This window comes from Anser brachyrhynchus (assembly GCF_964034855.1).
Source record: "Anser brachyrhynchus genome assembly, chromosome: 4".
In the NCBI taxonomy this organism is placed as follows: domain Eukaryota; kingdom Metazoa; phylum Chordata; class Aves; order Anseriformes; family Anatidae; genus Anser; species Anser brachyrhynchus.
In genome coordinates this window covers 44513131-44525937 of record NC_137698.1, presented here as the reverse complement: position 1 = coordinate 44525937, position 12807 = coordinate 44513131, and the positions used below count along the sequence as shown (strand labels likewise).

Here is a 12807-nt window from a genome sequence, read left to right as displayed (position 1 = left end):
GAGCTGGTAGTGGTGATCCAAGAGGATGTCAGTTCCACTTCCTAACCCATGAAGTGGAGAATTATCCAGAGTAATAAAGAATTTGTACAAATAATACTGGGGAAATCACAAGTTAATCTGAATACCAGTTCACTCAATCTAATCAGTATAAATAGCTCCCTGCCAGCTGCTTCATTACCTGAAACAGGGGTCAACTGATAAACATCAGTCAGTCCTCTCATTAAAAAAATCCACCACCAAATCCCACCCCCCCCCCCCAAAAAAAAACCTCAGAATCTCAGAATCTCAAATTCCATCATTCCTGATAAGCACTACGATGTTCCTTATCTCTCATTTGCAGTTCATATCCTGAGCTACATAGATTTAGTGTTAGAGATAAGGATATGAAAAAGTAAAGTGATATTAACACGCATGTCACAACCTGCTAGCCTCTCTGGCTGCTACACCTTGTGTTGTAAATAGAAGCGGTCAGTGAGTCTGCTCAGGAGCTTAGGATCTGACCACATGTCATTTAACATTAGACCAGCTGAGCACATTCAGGGAAAACAATACGAGCCATCTCAATGGAGAAAGAGATGATGCAAAAAAAAAAAAAAAAAAAAAAGGAGGGAGGACAGCACAAGAGAGAAAGAGCAGAAGTGTGGAGGACCACTGTATCTCTGTAGGCTTCTTCTGGAGCAGGCAGATAAAATCTGCCAGGTGAAGACAGAAGAAGGGAAAGCAAGCCATAAAGCCAGGCTTTTGAAAGTTGTCACCCAAATGATATCAAACCATACAAATTATATTTTGTTGCTTATATTGTGCTCACTGGTGATAGATACTTGTCAAAGTTTTAACCAAGACAATTTTCTGTCCTTTTTTTTTTTTTTTTTGTATGGGTGACATTTTGATGTCCTAAAACATAGGTAACAACAAACAATGGTGGCATTAAAATAGCACTCACAGTAATAAATGGTTCCTTGAAACAATATTGTGGTGTTTGAGTCAAGTGCTTACCTTCACAGATCTATGTGGTATTTTTCTAAACTTTTTGGGAAGGCACAGAAGTTAACCTTTGTGCTTTTCTTGGGAACTGAGAGAAAGAAGGATTGAGTCATCACTATGATGCAGAATTCTTCTTTACAACAAGTTAGAGGTTTCCCAGAAAAAAAAATAAAAAGGAAAAAAAAGAAAAAATAAAAGAAAAAATAAAGAAAAAAATTATTTTCCTTTCTACAGACTTTTTTTCTTTGTGTGTTTTAGATTTACAGTAAACTAATCAAAACTAATTGAAGGCAAAATAGAGCACAAACAATATAATATCCTCAAACATTCTTTTAAAGGTCACTGGCACAACTATATTTATTTTTAATATATTTTTAATTTTGTTGTGTAATAAATAAGCAGAGATTATTTCCTCAAACCAACCAAGGTTTCCTTAGCTTGTTTTCTTGACTTCACATTTAGAAAAAAACATTGTGAACTTTAATTACTTGGGAAAAAATGCTGTCTTTCCTCAAACCATTATTCTCTATCACTTTACCTGCAAAGAAAAAAACAGCATGCTTTTTTGAGTGATCCCCAAGTAACTTAAATTTAACTCAATTCTGTGATTGAGGATAGAGCTCTTCTGGTGAACAGCTGCCTGTTGCAGCCTATATATGTTTCTATTTGTTAAAAGTCTACTTCTAAATTAGAAGCAATTCAAAATGATTTGGGTGAAATGTTGTCCTTTAAGAAATTATATTGTCAAAGAAAAAAAAAACCATAACATTGGTTAATTTAGATCATTGTTTGTGGAAAACAGATTTACTGTTTCATTTTGTGTTTCTCTGTAAGTTATCATTTTTTTCTTCTTTTTTCTTTTTTTTTTCTTTTTTTTTTCTTTTCTTTCCAAACACAAACAACCTTTCTTTCTTCTTCCACAGTTTATTTTGAATTTCAAAGTGGGAAATAATGGGATGAGGATTTTTTGATTTTTTTTTCAGTTGAAATGCCTAGACAGTAATGAAATAAAATATTCTATGCATTCTTAAAAAGCCAGACACCTGTTATTGAAAGGGAAATAATGGCCAAGAAAAAGAAAGAAAAGAAAAAAAGAACAGGTGCAGTTAATGGGCTGGACTAAAGTATCACGGGAGATTTTCAAAGCCGCAGATGAATTTAGCTGTACCAGTTCAGAGGAATATAAATGAACGTTGCTTACTTTTTTTTTTTTTTTTAATTTTAAAATTCTCCTCCTGAACATGGCTTCTAGGGGGAAGACCACTTGAAATAATTATAGACTTATAAGAAAAACATGTTGCCACCACCTAATATGACAAGGGTAAATGCCAGTCATACAATAATTTTTCACAGACAAACAGTATAACAGAAAATGTTACCAAGCATTGTCAGTTAGAAGAAAGAATAGCCTTGCCTTGCACCTCCTCTTTTTATTTAATTACTTTATTTCAAAACTGTCTTTGAGCGGTGATCAAGGTCTGGGCATTTGTCCCAGGCTGGCAATATTATCTTTTTGTTCCCCTCTTTTGGCCTAGCACAACCTTTAGTCCTACCTACACTCCCTGTAGCATTTGTTTTTCTAAAGCTGTACTGGAGAATGATGAGTTTATAAAGAAGTAGACTGCATCTTAGTGCATGAAATCATTATATTATTAACTAAAAAGTCTTTTGGTTCCCCATACCCGTACTCCAATTATATACATGCATTTATTCACATCTTTCAATTCTGTTAAAAGCAAGTTTCAAAGAAGTTTTGCAACTATACAAAAAATAACCCTCTAGCTTATTAATGGACAACTCTTGCTCATCTGAAGGCCTAATTCACACATTGTGCTGATTAAAACACAGCAAATTAATTTAGTGAGATGGTGCGCTTATCCCTATTCTAAAACCTTCATTCTTATCCAAACATATTTTGTAAGGTCTACCATTTGAAAAGACAGTGAAAATTGCGTAGTGAAGTGATTTTGGCTTATTCTAATCGCCATAGTAAGGGAGCTTTTTTATCATGTTTTCTACCCTTAGTAGACCATCATCTCCCTTTATATTCAGTATCATAAACTGTTTTATGAAAAAGCCTGTGTAGTCAAAAATGCAAACTGCTTTTCTTGGACTGTTTTGTTATTACTTTTATTTTCCATGAAATACCTCTCATGTATTCTTCCTGCACAATAACACACTGCATGTGAATTCAAAGCAATAACCGTGTTATTTCTTTTGTTCCAGTGACTCACTTTTGTTAGGAGCAAACTCTGTGGTGTTAGTCGTTACCCCTGAGAAAATATCATACATTGCATTCCAGCATATAATGGATTTTAATTTGAAATTATGGAAAATAAAGTGATCAAAAATAACACATAGGTGATACATACAAAATCATCTTCAGGCCTGGATTAATATGTCTGTCTTTTCTTCAGATCAGGGTGGCCTTTTTTTTTTTTTTTAAGACAGTTCTTAACGCTTGAACAAATCCCTTTTTCTTCCCCTTGGTAATGTGGTTAACTGTCTGGAATGTGAGCCACTGGAAATTCTTCCCCACAGAAGAATCCCCATTAAGCTTTCAAACAGAGTTACTTCATCCCCACAGCTGCATGGATAGAAGACTTTCTAGTGCCTAAATACTTACTGTATATGTCATCCTTAATTTTTTTTTTATTATTTTTTTTTTTATTTTTCCCAGCCAGAGCTTTAGGAGCAGGTGCTAGCCTTTTGCTTCCTTTCTGCTTCCTCTGTGGGGAATGGGCTGGAAAGAGCCAACTAATTAGAAAATTCTACAGGGAAATTAATTCTGCAAACAGCTGAGGAATGGCATTTCAGTATAATGCTCACTTTGTCTGTCAGCAGGGCCCTGGCTGGCTTGACGAGTGGCAGTTCTCCCAGATGTTACACATGTTGTGATGAGACCAGAACTGCATCATACGTTAGCCCATTTACTCAAATATGTGATGCTCTGGAAGAGTAAATGCACTAAAACCAGCATTCAGGACATACTATGTTGCTGTCACAAGGCAACAGCATGGTAGTTTTACATGGGCTTGAACTGTAGCAATGAACTTGTTTTTAGTGACTTTAGTTCCAAATGTTGTTTTTGCTTTCATGTAGGGATAAGGCACAGAGGAGGGCAGTGAAAAGAGACATACTAAACTGCTTAGTGTGAAAGGGCTAGATTCTCAAAGTTAGGCTTGCATTGTGTACACATCTAATGTAGGTGCAGATCTGTAACATGTCTGAGCAAAACACTTAGACTGTTGGCTTGTTATGAGCATGTGAGAGTAGTCAGATCTGCATACACAAACTTCCTTGTTCAGAGACACTGGTGACTTAAAACTGCAAAGACCATCCGCTCTGAAGGAGCCTGTTGTCAGATGCTTTAGCAAATGCACTGTCTTGGAGAAGATGATGACAGTCTACTCTGTCTGGAGTCTACTCTGTCTGGGTCTGGAGAACAAGTCTTACGAGGAGCGGCTGAGGGAGCTGGGCTTGTTCAGCCTGGAGAAGAGGAGGCTCAGGGGTGACCTTATTGCTCTCTACAGTTACCTTAAAGGAGGCTGTAAAGAGGTGGGGGTTGGTCTGTTCTCCTACGTGCCTACGTGCCTACGTGCCTGGTGACAGGACGAGGGGGAATGGGCGAAAGTTGCGACAGGGGAGTTTTAGGTTGGATGTTAGGAAGTACTTCTTTACCAAAAGGGTTATTAAGCATTGGAATGGGCTGCCCAGGGAGGTGGTGGAGTCACCATCCCTGGAGGTCTTTAAAAGACGTTTAGATGTAGAGCTTAGCGATATGGTTTAGTGGAGTACTTAGTGTTAGGTCGGAGGTTGGACTCGATGATCTTGAGGTCTCTTCCAACCTAGAAATCTGTGATACTGTGATACTGTGATACTCTTTTTTCAGTGGTCTTACCAGTACCTGTTTCATCATCTTAATACTTTTTACTTACAGACTAAAACCCCATTTAGCCACTTACTCTATCTTAAGTGATGTCCAGGTTCTTAGCTCTCTTCTCATGGAAGCCACAGCCCCTTGCAACCCTCAAACCAAGAACAATGTAAGAAATTCAGTCCTCCTCCCAGACGTGTTCTTTATCTATCCCTTCCAAAACCCCCAATTTTTTCCTCAAGCTATTTTTAACATGAGGTAACCCTCATCGGCAGGCTTCTCATGTACACCACTCTCAGATAGACTTGACATCTGTTGTCTCTGTCCTGCCAGGAGATGGCCTTGGGCTTTGCTCTAGTGTTTAGCTATGCAGAAGTATTCCCTAGACTCCTGATGTCTGGGAATTTACCCAGGACTTAACATAGAAAAAGGGACTTGTGAGTGCCCGTTAAGTAATATAGAACTTCTTTTCCTATTTTTTTGGTCCAAATATGATGTTGAAATTCACAGTATTGTGTTTATCTTTGTGGGTGGCAGTGGGTTCATTTCTTTTAGATCTATTATTTTCACTCTTGTATTATTGAGCTCTTTGTTGTACTCTATATCTGTCATAAGTATCTAAATCCTTTCCATTCCTGTGTCTCCTATAAACTAAGAATATAACAACTAATATGCTCATGTACAAGTCCCATGGAGATATGTCAATTTTCTGTAGCTGAAGATTTTCCAGTGTTTCTTTTTTCTTGTGTTTGTTCTACTGTATCATGATCCTCTGCCCCTTCCTGTTCCCTTCCTCTTCCATTTTCCCCTTCCCCTTCCCTTTTCCTTTCCTCTTCCGGTTCCCTTTCCCTCCATTTTAATTGTCCTGTACTTCCTGAGTGTGGTAATACTCTATATTTTGTCTCAGTCAAAAATCTATTTGCTCTTGATTTTTTTATCAGTCTGTTCTCTCCAGCACAATTACAGTACATTGCACAGTATTGGATTCAAAAACTGTGTTTAATAGTGAACAATCTATATCCTATAACCAATTCAGTGTTATCATGCATAAGGTATTTGAGAATTACTTGGATGTGTACTATTTTTAATCAAAAACTCAAAATTTTTGCTATACTCATGCTGAAGTATGTTCACCTTCCGGCACTAAACACTAAGTTAACTAAAAGGCTTTGACTTAATACAGTCATTTTCATGGAAGAAGATCACTCTTGTAGCTGCTAATAGTAACATTCCATCTTTTTCCTTTAAGATAAATCAAGCCCATTTCTATACCTACTAAATTTACTTCATGTGATAGCAATTATAGGTTTCCTAATGAGATGTAATTTCCTATTAAACCATTGAAATTAAATCACTACTGAGTATTAACACCTTCCCCTTTTCTAGTTAATAATTAAAAAGAAAAAAAAAACACCTATTTCTATGTTTTGGTTAATTTCTATAGTTACATGTATTAATAAATTGAAAGGATTAAAGAGTGGCAATCTCCAAAAGAGGTGCATGGACTGTAAAATGTAAGCAACTTGATAATTCTAAGACCTCTTTGAGCTAGAGAGGTCCTTATGTTCACAGATGGAAGATTTATTTTGCAATCGCATTTTCAGAATTAATTGACTTTTTAATTTTGAAGTCCTAAATGCATCACTACTTGGCAGTTTTCCAAAGTGCATTGTAATATATCTGATGCATGCATTATGGAAATTTGTCAAGTGGTCCATGTTTAAAATGAAGGTCTGTTTGCATTTAAAGGAAGAATACAATTGCATTATTAGGTATTATTATCACATATTCTTCTTGAAGAATTGCAACTTTTATTGTGGATTGCTTAGTAATTACAGGAATACTGCCAGATGAAATTTTTAAAGTCAAATGAGAAACAAAATGGAAAAGGTGTGATATTTATTGCAGCTAAATGTCTAGCTAGATTGCCTTTACATGTTACCTATATAAAAGTTCTAAATGATTTAATTTTCTACTTACTGCCATTCAGATGTTCAAAACACTGACCCAATTGTCATGCAATTTTTTTTTCGACTTATCACAATGGATTAAACCTAAAAAATCTATATTATGGAGATTCACTCGAATAATTTCCATTAAATGGATTTTTGTATGGGATATATTTTTTTTCCAAAGTTCAGCAAGAGTCAACATTACCTGTATGTGCTTATTAGCCAAAAAATGTAAATACAGGAGAAAGTTGCAGCTGCCTGTATAAGTTAGTGAATAATTGCATGTTTGCACTATTAGCTTAATTTTATACGTGATGAATCTTTATGAGTTCTCCTATACAGTGCGACAGAGCTAGAGCGGCATGAATAAGAATATTTTCATGTGAGGGTCATCATAAAGACCAGGAGAGTTCAGTCAGGAAGGAAGACATGTTCTGTTGTGGGGACATAAGGATGACGGGGAGGTCAGGTACGTTGGACAGTGAATTCAAAACCAACTCCCAGTTAATCAGAATACTTCCTTATGTTCTAAACACAATGCTTGTTTCCTTTGCAGTAGACTGAAATGTTTTGTTTTGTCTTTGTGTATTCAAGAATACTGAGCTTCTAATTTGTTTTCAAAAGATCTACACTTTAAAAAATGTAAATCTATTTCAAAATGATAAAGCTTGTTTAAAAATTCAAAATCTTATTTATTTACCTATTTTCACCTCAAAGAAAAGTAGTTCACTTGCCCCAGTTTTGGGAACAATGCTACTCACAGAAGTTGATTTGAGTTTGTAAAAGGGTTTAGCATGTCCCAGCCTCACTCCACTTTTCAATTCATTTTCTAGTCAAGAAATATCTTTCACCTCTATCTGTAATGTTTTGTTCTGAAAGATTTTATTTTTTTGTGGGGGTGGGGTGTATATATGTTTGTCACACATATTGCAAGAGTTAAACAAAACCAGTTTGATTTATGACTTGTTTTGTTTGGATGAGTTTGTGAATAGTAATGCTATATATGTTTTTAATTAAATTCTTTCCTTCCTCCCAAGGATGTTACTATCCAAAACAAATTGAGAATTTTGTTTAGAAAATTTACACACACCTTGTATTATTATGAATACTCTTGAGACATACTTGTACCTGGGGTAAATATTTACAAGAATGGTTTCCAAAGTTCATAATCAAAACTTGTAAATTTTCATCATGTCTCTAAACTTTAACATATACTTGGGTTAATACCACATTGCAATATTAACATATATTCTGTATTTTACATAATAGACACATACCTGCAAAATTTAAACCTTTTCTTTATACACTGTTCTAACAACTACAGACAACACTCCTGGCAGAATTTCTTAGTTGTTCAGTAAGGTCAACATTTATAAAGCATTTTATCTAGTACACTTAAAAAAATTTCCTCTAACTACTCTAAAAATATGACTGTTATTCATTTCTCTGAAGTCCCATTAATTTGTTATTTGTAGGCATGGCCTAGAAAGGAAGGATAAGGAGATAGGGGGAGTGAATCGATATTTTATTGTAGTGACACTCTTGTGTTATTTCAGCTAGTCAATTTTACTTATAACCTTCTGACTGCAGTGCTATCCATTGCAGTTGTTCAAAAATGAAAGGCCATATCTTCTTTGCTGCTAGTTCATGTGACGTAACACAGATGAGAAAATAGGTAGATATTTACTCCAGTTTAATTCTCTGATCAAAGGCTCTGAAAATTAGAACCTGAACCACCTTCCTCAGTGATGAGGTATGCAGGGGGATGGACCTGTGCAGAAGGCAAAACCTGCTAACCTTCTTTTTGTGGTCCCTATCCAATTCTTCCTCTTGAAATAATGCCTGCCTCAGACTTAATGTCTTAGGAGGCCTTGGAAATTTTATGGGTTTTTCATCTGAGCAGCTGAGGAGACTTTTGAAAATGTACCTTCAGATGACTCACACACATTAAATTTATCAGAACCTTACCTGTGTTTTTAAAACAGCATGAAAGGACGCATGTCAGCAGTACAAGGAAAAGAGGTGGGTGTTGGTGATCTAGGCTACCATCTTACAGAACAGGTAAGCAGACCTCAGCAAATACCTCACCTCCCTCACAGCAGGCCACGAGAAGTGTTATTAGCAATGCCATGTGCCCAGTGATACTAATATTAATGCACATTTGTTAGCCTTCAGAAATCTCTTTAGATATTAGTTTTGTCACTCATAGCTATTAGAGATATCTCTCTAAACATGAACACGAACAGGTACCTTAATATTTAGATGGTGTCTAATTGACAAGTTATGTAAAAGTTCTTCACCTACAGCGAAAAGAGATAAGCAAGAACCTGACTTTCAGTTTTCTTAATTTTAATCTGTCATCTAATCATTCCGCTGTATTTATCAACAATGTCCAGAAAGACAAGAGCTTAATTGTGCTAAAGATTAATCTAAGTATGCTATTTAAACAACTGCACATTGTGGCCAGAAAACCATTTTGTGAAACTCATCTGATGGCCTGCTGTTGTTTTAAGAGAAGTGTATTGAGGGTGGCTGAGTATACTAGGTCAGGTCCCTCCTGGCTGAAAGAAATAAAGGCATTGCATTTGGGTTAAAAAAAAAAAAAAAAAAAAAGAGAGAGAGAGAGAGAGAGAGAGATTCCCCAAAGGACCATGATTCTCATGCCATCAGTTAATAAAAATTTTACTGGTGACTTCCACAGAAACAAGGTTAGGACAGTATTGACTGCTTCTGAAATCCCAGTCTTAATCCCAGCCTTCTTAAATATCTGATAGATAAACAATGATGTCCAAAATCCCCTTGGCCTACCTTTCCAAATAGTGGGGGAAAAATGAAAATCTCTGCCTCTCAGTCCCACTGAAATCAAGAGAAAATAAATTGTTAGTTGTTTTTTGTTGTCTTCATAGAAAAAAAATTAAAAAAGGAAATTAGATGAACATAGAGTGATTTCTGACACATTTGGCAAATTGCAGTGTTTTCAGAAGTTTGCTCAGAAAAAACTGTTGTGTAAGCATCCACTCAGTCTGAGTACAGGAATTTCTTGCCAGGAAGGGGAAAAAAAGATCACCAGCTGGCAATATTCATCCTTTCTACTCATATTTTCTTTGCCTATGACTCCCAAAGTGTTTGGTGGAAATGGCAATTAGTCTTTTGTTGCTTGTATTTTTGCAACTAAAGGACAGGAGAATTAAAGTGAAGATATGAAAATATGCATGCTTGAAAAGTTATGTTCCTGGAAAAGAGAGAGACAGATGAGCTGACGGAGAAACCCAGTGCTCAGATCTACGTGAAGAACATTCAGATGCTTAAACTTTATGAAAGACAAATCTCTTATTTAATAGCCTAAATTATGCATTAAGCAATTGCCCCAAACTTTCATAACTCACATAGGAAGAGAGCAGGAATAAAAAGAACATAAAATATTCAGTAACCTATCCCAACTACTAGACAATATGCCTTGTCTTTCATTTAAGGAAAAGACCTGTATGGCCTGAATTCCTATCTTCCCCCTTTTCTATCCCTCCCCCTCCTTTTTCTTAATAGAAATGTGTAATCTGAGGAGCAATTTTAATTCACCCAAAATGACTTTAACTGAGTTGTTAATGAGGAGCTAGAAAAAGCTGCAAGTCTGATACTTTGCTTTACATAGCCATTGTTTCAAAGATTGATAATTACTTATTCATTTCCATTCAGCTGTAGATTATGCCATACACAGCCATGCAGGATTTGTCCAGAAGTTGACATGTCCTTTCACTGCCAAAAACTTTGGTCAGCATGAGGTGGAATGAAGTCAAATACAGGAAGGAAAGTGTTATTGATACTGAAAGAATTTGAGACCTCAGCTATCATCAGACACAACAAGTCATTTCTTCCTTTTTATTGGAAGGCGTGTAATTATGGATCAGACAAAAAATGCTAAGAAATATTTCAAGACGACATTTGCTTTCTTGAAGCTAATTCTGCCATCAGGGTTCTTGCCAGACATAAGCAGAGCATCAAATTGTGGGTCTTGTTGTGTGTGTGTGTTTTCTTAGATGAAGAGAAGTTATAGATGTAAAAAAGGTAAAATTTTGGAGCTCGGCCTGTTAGTGTCTGTTTCAAGGGGCCCTACTAAATATCTTTATGCCCTCAAAAAACCTTTTGTAAAAGAAAGATAAATTCCAAACAATGTTGGTAAACTCTATTTTGATTTACTTAAGTGGATAAGATTATGATGGAAACACCTGATTACATTGTCAGAGTCTAGGAATTTTAAGAAAAACTCAGGTACCAGATAAACTCAAGCTATCATAAGTCAAATTAATTTTCAAATACATCAATTAAAAGATGTTACGCGTGCAGTGCTTATGCAGAGAATTTTCCAAGTTAGTTGTAGAGATTTAAGTATGGCACTAGCTGCATGAATTTAACCCTCTTATGGTAACAGTGTTGCTTTCAGCTGGAAATGAGGACATATACAAAATATTTGCTTACCTAAAACTAGACTTCAGTGAAGCCATTTTCAAAATTTTATTGTCATGATCATCCTAAGTTAAAATGAAATTTTATGCAAAAGATTATCAAAATTACAACAGGATTCTTTTGCTAGTGTTACAGGACAAACATGTATAAGTCAAAACACAGAACGTTAACTGAACAAAAAAGAAGAAAATGTGTTGGACATAGATAGTAGTTATTCAGAAAATGTTAGCATAGGGGAAAACTAAGAAATGTTATGTATCTCATCTATTCTTAACTGTGATTTCAGTGTAAGCCACATTTTTCTTCTGAATACAGCCAGTTGTTATTGGTGCCTGCATCTTAAAACTACCTTGAAGAATATTGAGTGAAAGCTAATTCTAATTAATTACTATTTAATCAATTAATATTTAAAAAGAGCAGCTTTACATGCAAGAAATTCAGGGGTAAATCTGCAAAGAATACAATGCTGGCTAGTGCAACACCTAACTTGAAGGCATCCTGCCAGCTGGTAAGGATTTTTGTTCCAAGTGTAGGCACTTCTCTTCCTTAATGAACGGACGGGAAGAGCTAAGTCAGCTCAGAGTAATGTCACTGGAGACAAGCGAGCTGAACTCTTCCAGAGAAAAACAGCAAGAAGTCAGCTGTATCCCTTAGAGTAAGGCATTTTACTCTACTTAGGTTTCTCTACCGTGAATCTGGTCTTTGAATTAAACATGTTCAAACTGGCCAAAGGAAATCCCATCCCAGTATTTAAAGCACTCACCTAAGTGGGGACCTGTTTTCAAAAATCCTCTTTGGCCTGAAAGCATATGTCTCTGGCTCCCAGCTTCTGATCTTACTGAGGTTTTTTGCTTAGTGTGTATTGCTTACTTTGAGGGATGGGGAGGAGAGTGCAACTGATCGATCAACTTAGTTAAATGTTCCTTGGCAGAGGAGGGAATGGTACTCAGGTTTCTGTTGCAATGAGTACTTTATTAACACAGAGTACATCAGATTGACAGGCAGGTACTTGATGGTCGCAAACTGCTAGGATTACTGAGGGACAGCTGCATCATTCAAGTAAATTAGTGCAATCAGTATTCAATCACAGGGTCATATACATATGAGGATGGAATATCAAGCCAGAGACCTGTGAAAATCATTTTCTTCACCCATACCACAATGAACACTGTCTCAGTATACAGAATGAAATAACAGTGAGTCGTTCTATTTTTTCAGAACTTTTCTATTAAATTCAGAAAAATCATGGAAGATACCATTGTCTGATGAGAAAAACTTTATTAAGATGAATAAAAGGAAAAAAACAGCAAAATCCTTTACTCTGTATACTTCTACAGGGAGCACAGAGAAAGCCATATGTGCAAATTGGCAGAGAGATCAGATTGTTTTGACTACCTCTGCAGTGAGCTGAGCTGTAACAGCCTGGCAAAGTGAGGAATCAGTGCTGAACCAAACTCATATCACACGGAGAGGTACCATTCTCCTGCTATTTCATGAGAGCACATAGTTGAATGTTTGTGTGAACGTGTGGCT

General features: G+C 36.1%; 1 long non-coding RNA gene across 8 annotated transcripts in view; it reads right to left on the bottom strand.

Moving 5' to 3' along the window:
- Window positions 1-12807, bottom strand: part of LOC308194510 — a 137140-nt gene that overhangs the window by 12301 nt on the left and 112032 nt on the right. For 7 of the 8 annotated variants that reach the window (XR_013950621.1, XR_013950622.1, XR_013950623.1 and 4 more), the window contains one exon: window positions 9622-9669. This is a non-coding gene — a long non-coding RNA (uncharacterized lncRNA). Of the gene's footprint in view, window positions 1-9621; window positions 9670-11286; window positions 11340-12807 lie in introns of all 8 variants that reach the window. The other variant, XR_013950625.1, reaches the window with a different exon arrangement.